General features: G+C 33.2%; 1 pseudogene; it reads left to right on the forward strand.

Moving 5' to 3' along the window:
- Positions 1–654: 654 nt before the first annotated feature.
- On the forward strand, positions 655–7,318 carry LOC107801545 (very-long-chain aldehyde decarbonylase CER1-like; annotated as a pseudogene).
- Positions 7,319–8,566: the final 1,248 nt, after the last annotated feature.

The following is an 8,566-nucleotide window of genomic DNA, read 5'->3' on the forward strand; positions in this document are numbered from 1 at the left end:
ATGAAGGCTTAAATATCTCTGCGGTAATGTTGGTAACCTATAATTAGTAACAAGGGATTATTTTATGATTTAAGCAACCGGGGTATTATATCTTCGGAGTTTGATGCATATATAAAATTCACTTGGTTTTGATGAGAAAATTTATAGTTGATCAACCATAAGATAAGCGCTTGTATTCTTGCATTTTGGTAAGCTTCCCAATTTTGGGCATAAAACTAGTACGTGCATCATTAACCAAATCTAGAAATGGTCGCAGTACAGTTTTAATGTAAACGTGGAGTAATTGTTTGAAATGTAACAATATCCGCATGTGATGTGTAATTGATTGCATTAATTACTATTGAAAATATAATTAACTAAATAAAAATATATTATATCGGCCGGCTTAAACTTTTAGAAGTGTTGATCACACAATTCAATCATGGTATCATAAAACATTAGCAATTTTAGGTATATTTCAATATGCACATAAGGTGTTATTATATATATATCAAAAAAATTGGTAAGAATTAAGAAGTTTCACAAGACTGGTAAAATTGAGAGAAGAAAGATTTCCTTTCCTTTTCTTCAATTAGTCAAAGTTTGTGGAAAAGCTGACACCTAGACCTAGTGTACCAAATAGTTTTGTCGCGTCTATATATTCGCCCATTTTGCATTAAGCTAACCATTTCAGTCACAAGGAGTTGCAAGCCAGAGAAAATATGGCTACTACTCCTGGATTTCTCACTGATTGGCCTTGGAAGCACCTCGGAAGCTTTAAGGTACCAATCATTCATCAATCTCTTTCACTTGTCCTGCTATTGTACTTTATTGGGCTAAACTGATCCAAATATACTGTAATATTACATCCACCGTTTCAATTTATATGAACACATTTAACTGAGCACGGAGTTTAAGAAAGGAAAGAAGACTTTTGAACTTGTGGTGTAAAATGACACACATATATTTTGTGCGGCTATAAATCGTTGCATAAAGGCAAATTATTTCCAAATAAGGAAATGACTCATTCTTTTTGGCACAGACTAAAAAAAATTTGGTTCACATAAATTGAAACAGAGGGAGTATTAGTTTCGGTCAAATTTGCACGGTTTTTCCAAAGTGCCGCACATCAATAAAAGTATCCAGCGCGAGGCATTACAACACCAACATATCTTGCTAATTTTCCATTACTTCTTTAAGGTTTTCCAAATCTGTTGATTTGGCTCCACTGTGGGCTCAAAGGGTGATTAGACAATGGATTCATTTTATATGCATTAGTAGTATAAAAACTGTCATGCTATTAATTTATTGTATTTTAATATATATTGTGACAGGTAGTTTATCTTGTTTTTAAGTTATTAATTTCACTTTTTAGAAATTGTTACCTGTAGTTATCTGTTTTAGATGAGTTGATAGGGTACAAATTCATCTACAATGTCAATATATAGACTTTTTATTATTACAATATCATATATATTGTCATTAATTTATTTGAATATTAACATGTATAATTTCTTCTTTGTTTGTGATGGGGAATGATTAATTGAAGTACGTGATTTTGGCTCCATGGATAGCTCATAGCTTTTATTGTTTAGCAACGAAAGAGCAAGAGGAGAGAGACTCCACCAATTTGCTCATAGTTCCTTTTCTACTCTCAAGGATGGTTCACAACCAGCTGTGGATTAGCTTCTCTCGTTATCGAACAGCCAAAGGCAACAACCGCATTGTTGACAAAGGCATTGAGTTTGATCAAGTCGACAGAGAAAGCAATTGGTCGTTTTTCTTTGTTCCATTTTATATATGTGACACTTTTTTTAGTCCACTAAAATCATTTCTATATCTAAAATTCGTACTGAAATACTTTTATAACGATTTTCTTTAATTATTAGCGATTAAAAATAGTATGAGTAACCTGGATAGTGTTTGGCGAAACTTGTAAATATTAAAGAATGGTAATAATATGCAAATGTTAGTTAAAGCACTGATATGGAGTTAAGAGTTTAAATTATTCTGAAGGAAAATGACTTCCGACGGAAGCTATTTTCCCCTTTTGGTGATATTTTGTTGCGACCAAAACAGAGAACATTTTCCGAAAAATACTTTCCACAGCACACCCTTAAGATTACAAGTTGTATTTGGATTAGGAAAAATTACTTAATCTCATACGGAATGGATGTTATATTTAGGGATTTAATTGAATGATTTGTATAAACTAACATGGAAAAGTGATGATATTCTGGCAGGGACGATCAGATTATATTGAACGGGATTTTGCTTTATGTGTTTAATACGATGACTTCAGCAGCTTCAAACTTGCCATTGTGGAGATCAGACGGTGTAATCATGTCAATATTTCTTCATGCGGGACCTGTTGAATTTCTCTATTATTGGCTCCACAGATCTTTGCACCATCATTATCTCTACTCTCGTTATCATTCTCATCATCACTCTTCTATTGTAACTGAGCCCATCACATGTAAGAAAATGACTTATTCTCGGAAAAATATTTTCGCCCTATATGTCCTACTACATCTGGCATAAATTCTTGAAATGGGGTTTTTATTTCATGTTAATTTGTTTCTTTTTTCTTGTTTGATGTTTTCAGCTGTGATTCATCCATTTGCTGAGCACTATAGCATATTTCCTGCTATTTGGTATTCCAACATTATCAACAGTGTTCACGGGGACTGCTTCTCTGGCTTCTCTCTTTGGCTACATTACTTATATTGATCTCATGAATAACATGGGGCACTGCAACTTTGAGTTCATTCCCAAGTGGATTTTCTCCATCTTTCCCCCTCTCAAATACTTGATGTATACGCCCTCGTAAGTCGTTTTTCATTCAACCCGAATATTATTCCACAGTTTCCATAAATTTTGGCATATCGCCAGCACAACCAGAGGCGGACAAAGCTTATATGCTATTGATGCAATATATTGAATTCAGTAAAAAATTACGAAATATATATATGGTGTGTGTGAGAAAATTTATTAAAATTTCATCAAATATTATATTCTAAACTTATAGTTCTAAAAATACATAAACTTTTGAGTATAAATTTCGAATTCGCCTTTGAGTGTATGGTCAAGTCTAGTGCCACATGAATATTCTTGTGAGCTTGCGGCATGGCAAAACTAAGGTCTCTATGAAAACTCGTTTTGATTGGACTTTTTTGCTAACCATGTCGCTTTGTCGATCCTCAAACATATTATTGCATCATCCATTATAATACATTTTTAAAAGATCCAACATTAGTGAGGATCAGAGCAACATAGTTTGCTAGCTAGTACATTAGCTAGTCCATCTTATGATTGACAATTACATTAACATCGATTCATCAGGTTTCACTCCCTGCACCATACTCAATTCCGAACAAATTATTCGCTCTTTATGCCATTCTATGACTACATCTATGGGACCCTGGACAAGTCTACTGATTCACTATATGAAAAATCACTAAAAAGGCAAGAAGATTCAACAGATGTGGTGCATTTGACACATTTGACAACCCCAGAATCCATTTACCATCTCAGGCTAGGATTTTCCTCATTGGCCTCAATGCCTCAAAACAAAAAATGGTACATTTGGTTCATGTGGCCAGTCACTTTGTGGACTATGATCACCAACTGTATCTATGGACGCACTTTCATTTTGGAGAGAAATAACTTGGAAAAGTTTAAATTTCAATCTTGGTCCATACCAAGATACAATTTACAGGTTATAATACACATTGGAATAATTTTCAATTTCAGATTGTAGTTTGTTTTATTTTTATTTCTTCTAAGATAGTGCTAATTTTTTTAATGGCAGTACTTGTTGAATTGGCAATCACAAGCTATTAACAGCTTGATAGAGGATGCTATATTACAAGCAGAAGAAAAAGGGACCAAGGTCTTAAGTCTTGGCCTTCTAAACCAGGCAAGTCAAAGTTCACCTAGTTTTTTCTCTTTAAGAGGTATATTTGCTTGACGAGTTGATTTCTTCAATGAATTTAACTTATATACGCAGACAAGGTAAAGAGTTTTTATATTATTTGAGTACTTTAATTTATTATTATAGCAGGTACCCTACCTTATTTTCCAAGAGTGTTGCTCCTTTAGATGGTTACTTGTTATTATTTTTTAAGTGACATGATAGTGCAAAAACTCATTTAGTGCATAGAAGTTAAACTCTGATTGAATTTATTATCCTATTTTTTTTTTTTTTTTTTTTTTTTTTTGCTTAATAAGCATGATCTTAATTTACAGGGCGAGGAACTTAACAGAAATGGAGAAATTTACATAGAGAGGCACCCCAAAATCAAGATCAAGGTGGTGGATGGAAGTAGCTTGGCAGTTGCTGTTGTGCTAAACAGCATCCCTACAGGAACAACAAAAGTGCTTCTCAGAGGAAACCTCACTAAAGTTGCCATTTCTATTGCTTCTTCTCTATGTCAAAGGGGCATCCAAGTATGCTTACCCTTTTCACTATTTGCTCTTTGCTTCCTTCATTAAAATCTTAATATTATATCAAGGAAAGAAAAGTTTACCTTATATACATTGTTAGCATATATAAAGAATTTATAGACTATTAATGTATTTTAAATTATTCATTATTGTTAGTAGGTAAATTGCCTTACTTTAAGCTAATAAATCCAACTTCTTACGAATGATAGCTGAAGTTATGGTTTAATTTAAGTGATTTTTTATTCTATCAATGTATAAAAGAAAACTCAAAAAGAAAATATCTTTTTTTTTATTGGTAATAGAGATATTTATTAAGAAACATATATTAAGAGTTATTACAAATTGGGACAATTCTACACATAGTTTCTAGCTTGTCCATTCTAAAAATTATTTAACCAAAAAATAGGAATTTCGATCAAAGCTTGTTATTAGAAAACTCGGGTTACTGATACTCAAACAGAAATAAAAAATAATTGATGTAAACAATAGCTGGATAAAAAGCAAAGTAAATCAGTGTATTCCAATAGTATTTCGTGTCTTTACAATTGTTCATTCCTCGCCTTTTATAGCTATTTCTAAGTAATACGTTTCTTTCCTTCCATAATGGAGTTATTATGGACAATTAATGACATTTAATATAACATTATAATTGGCAATCGTAACTGTTCAGTATAGATTCTATAACGTTTCCTGTATTTAATGCTCATTAACTATCGATAATACGTATCTATACTCTTTTGCTATATATGTTCATTCTTCCAATGTTTCTTCAAATTATCAAGAGGTTCGAGCACCCATTCCTTCTGGTTTTCTTGGATCTTTGCCCGTGTCTGTTAAAGCTCGTGCCTCTTCATCTATTCTTCGCCAACTGTCATCCTTTTACTGATCCACGTGTCATGACATATCATCATATAATTAATTCAATATATTAACTTGATTTTCCCAATACCAAAATAGAGACAACAAAAATAGGTGAAGCAAGATAATGTATTAGGCTCCTAAAAACATCTAATTACATCCATTTTTAGTTAACTGGTTTGCCCCTCCATTTGCTTCTCTAAACATATACTTCAATGGTTGGTTGCCTGCTTCATTTAATAAATAGGAACATGCAATCATCAATCAAATTTTGACGAAGGCCAACATTGTTAAATCTGGTTTGCCTATCCTTTGTAATTCTCCTCAAATGGATATATAGTTTTCATTTGTAATAATTAGTTTTTAAATTGGCTGGTCCGTCTCACTTAAACGGTCATGAATTGGCTAAATTATTCTTGGTAGAAGAATTTTCATATTAATGATTACCTAATTTTCTCATGTATAGTCATTCTTCAAACTGGCTGTGCCAACTCACTTAGGCTCTCGTTCAACTGGTCATGCCATGTGGTGAAAACTTTATGTGTTCTATGATCTATAAAATGTTAATCAATTCTTGCTTGACGAATTTATTTGATATTACCTCATTCATGAATTGGATAACCTAATTCTTGCTTGGTTAGGAACTGAAATCCTGATTACATTAGTGCGGCCAAAGTTTATCTATATAATACTGATGAATCACCAACTATAATCCGTCATACACGCACCATATTTAAATAGTGGAGAGATGATAGGCTGACATTTTAGTTGAGTTTTTAAATTGTAATGTTCTTCGGCTTTTTTCTTTTTTTAATCGATCTTATTATTCTTAATATTAGGTGGCTACTATGTACAAAAGTGACTACGAGAAACTTAAACTTGCTACTAGCTGTCAGGGTAATTTCGTGCTGTCAAAGACATTTGATCAGAAGGTAAAATTTCCCTCTGCATATATCTCTTTTCAAAATTCTTGTTTCCTTTTCTTCTCCTTCTTCTTTATAAGTATGAAAACTAATTAATTTTGGCGTGGGAGTAAAACGACTAGCACGAATATTTTACTTTAATATTTTCCGATTTACACATTAAGGGTTGTTAACTTGTTGTTAATAGATATGGGTAGTTGGAGATGGATTAACAGTGGAAGAACAAATGAAGGCAGCAAAAGGGACACTTTTCTTCCCATTCTCGCAGCTGCCTCCTAAAAAAGCTCGCCACGACTGTTTCTATCACCACCCTCCTGCAATGCTAGCTCCCTCTTCTCTACAAAATTTGCATGCTTGTGAGGTTTGTGAAGATTAATTTTTGTGTTCTTTCTATTTACATTTTATATATGAATTTAAGTTTAAAAAATTAATCGATGTACTTTTACTTGTTGTAGCAGGTAACCAACTTATCTTTCACGTAATTAGTTACAATTATTATAGACAGATTACCTGTAGTTAATCTAATGATGTAAGCATTGTTTTACTCAATATATAAAGTTGATGTCTCTAAAATATAAGGCATGTTACTTATTATAACATATTTAAATGGACTAATACTATAAAATTTTGAAATAAGCGAGGTTACTTACGATAATATATTAAAATGAATTGATATTTATTAAGTAAAATTCATAATGTCAATGTATATAACTTAAATCTCTCTTCTATATCACCCTCAAAAGCTTTACAGGCTTGCTTTCTCTATTATTTAAATATATATGACATTTTGATGTATGGGAACTGGCAGAATTGGCTACCAAGAAGAGCAATGAGTGCGCCAAGAGTGGCTGGAATTGTGCATGCCTTAGAAGGATGGGATGTACATGAGTGTGGAGACAAGATGATTGACATTGACAAGATTTGGGAAGCCAGCCTCAAGCATGGATTCAAACCATTGGCTTTTGCTGAATGAGATAAAACGAGAAATTTATCATCTTTAATTATAATTAAATTAAATAATCTAAAACTGCGAGCGAGCTTATGCCTTATCTATTTCTTGTACTGTATATGGATTTTAGTCAACTAAACAATACAAATGAAAGTTACTTTGAGGCCCTCCTTTTTTATTACAACTGCATTATCAAGTTGTAATTAAGTTCCATGTGGACGATAACTTCTTTGTTTTCCCCTCATTTTATTGGTGTTAGGTTAACTCCCGTCTAATAATTAGACAGCCGATATTTGAACTCTTGGGGCAAAAAAATTGTAGTTTATCGTTTACCATTAATGCGGGTAATGTTCTCAACTCAAAGGTTAAATGCTGAATACACAGGCGGCCCTTTAAACTTGCCCTTTTATTTTATTTTAAAACTAAGGGATTTACCAGTTGAACACCTAAACTCAAATGAAATGTGTCTATTAGACACAAAACTAACAATCGCTCAGCAAAATAAAATGTGTGACTCTTACATGCGATGTTGTGGCAAATATAACAAATCGGTACACGACACATGGGAAGTATAGAATATATCTTTTGCAAAAAAAAAATTCCAGATCGCCTGCTTCTCTCCTATTATTCATCGCCCGACTCCCCCAGACCTGGTCTTTCTCTTCTCCAATTCAACTTTCTGATCTTTGTAAAATTTTGTGCAGTCATTCTTGTCGAGAAGATCAGGTTTCTTATGCAATATGACCGTCTAGGTTTTTTCTCCAAAGGTCACGTCTATGTCAAACCTCGATGAACAGGTAGTGAAAACCTTCTATAAATTTTTTGAAGAGGTGATGATCTGATAGAGTCATATGAAACCAAAGACCTGTAACACTTTTCAGTAATAAAGTACTGATATATACAACAACGAAGGAATCCCGGCCCGTTGAGACCACTTTGAAGACATGGCTTCCACCGCAAGATTCAAGAAGGCTCTAATGGCAATAAAATTACTGTCTATTTCTTTTTTATTTCAATTAACTACTCAGGTTTTTTGGCTCCGACAACTCATTACAAGTCGAACCCACCTCAATATTGTTCAAGTCAGCTGGATTTTGTACCACAAGTTCAAGTCAGAGCTTCGATCTAACTTATTTTGTTGTTAAGCACATTTCGACTTAAATAATTTCTCTATTCGGCGACCTCTTTGTGTTGCGGCCAAACGCACGCGCAAGTATATGCGGGCGTCAAGTAATAAAATGACAAGAAGTCGGATGTCGACCCTGCGAACCCTATGAGGATTTGTTATTAACTATTAGCTAAATTAGACTATCCTAATTATCTAAAAAGGATTAAACCCACCCAAAAGTATTTGAATCTAAACTACAAAACCGAAAAGAAAAATATACTGTAAATTCTAAACAAAGGAAGA

The sequence above is a fragment of the Nicotiana tabacum genome, chromosome 1, assembly GCF_000715075.1.
Source record: "Nicotiana tabacum cultivar K326 chromosome 1, ASM71507v2, whole genome shotgun sequence".
NCBI lineage: Eukaryota > Viridiplantae > Streptophyta > Magnoliopsida > Solanales > Solanaceae > Nicotiana > Nicotiana tabacum.